Source organism: Acyrthosiphon pisum, chromosome A2 (genome assembly GCF_005508785.2).
Source record: "Acyrthosiphon pisum isolate AL4f chromosome A2, pea_aphid_22Mar2018_4r6ur, whole genome shotgun sequence".
In the NCBI taxonomy this organism is placed as follows: Eukaryota; Metazoa; Arthropoda; class Insecta; order Hemiptera; family Aphididae; genus Acyrthosiphon; species Acyrthosiphon pisum.
The window spans coordinates 75,656,401-75,657,673 of record NC_042495.1 but is presented as its reverse complement, the minus strand read 5'-3'; positions in this window follow the sequence as shown (position 1 = coordinate 75,657,673).

Here is a 1,273-nt window from a genome sequence, read left to right as displayed (position 1 = left end):
CAATACACAGTCAAATATATTAACCCAAATGTATCATAATGCATTATGTCAAAACAAGAATGATATTCAGTTGCAAAAAAAAAAAATTAGCAAGTTGCTAAAAAACTAAACAATTTTTCAAAATTAGTTTGAAGCTTATAAGATAACTATTATTGAATAATATTATATTATAAATAATATACCTAATCATATAATAAAATATGCAAAATATGTATTTAGAATTTTTATGAGCACTAGAAAATAATACTCCTCCACTCTACTAGACTACTGTTAAAATTAGGAGCAGAACCATAATAGTTTGAATTTAATTTAAAGATTTTAAGAAGGATGCAACTATCCAAAGAAGTGACATGCATGATATTTTATAATTGATGTCTACTCGATATAAAATATTGCAAATTATTAAAATCCAAGTGTAATGTATAATTACATGCTTCAATTTATTATGCCAACTTGATTAAAAAAAAACTTTTTATTATTCAATGTTTTTGTAAATACTAATTTCAATTTAAAAAAAAAAATAGCATTTTAATTCTTAATTTTTAAGACATTTTGCATTTAACAGTATGAAAAAACTGGCCTTCATAGGACAAGAAGCGCGCTCTGGTGACTATAGAACTGTGGTAATATTTTCAATCAAGAGTGTATACGTATAGGGGTCCAGAGTGACGACACCTTATCAATACACCTTGCGCACGATTTAAGATACTATCTTAAATCGTGATTATACGATATGAGGACGGTGGTTGGGCAAGTATTTTGTCCCAAACTTAGATCATATACAATGGATGGAGTCATAGCATATTACGCGTGTAAAATGAGTTGAAGCCAACATAACTACAGGAATTATAGGACCTGTGACATCTGCGCTTGCGCGACTGTTTATCTTAACAGCGCGTTTGCAGCACTCTTCGCAAAACATTAATGATAAGAGACCACGCGCATGTGCATATCACTGAGGTCCTACAGTTATGTTGGCTTCACAAATTGTTCATATGACTCTATCCATTGTATATGATCTAAGGTCCCAAATAAACTATGTTCCACAAAAAACAAGGTGGATTGATAAGGTGTAAACACTTCCACCCGCCCGTCTTTGATAAAGTGATCGAAAACTTTACTCCAGTTAAATATGCCGCTAGGTTCGCTGCCTACCCTATAGAGGATAAGAAATGTTAATATTTATATGTGATTTAAATGTAGGTATTAAGGTTTTCAACTTTTTTTGTAGAAATGCGTTATAATATGGTATACCTATAGTATATGAGTTATG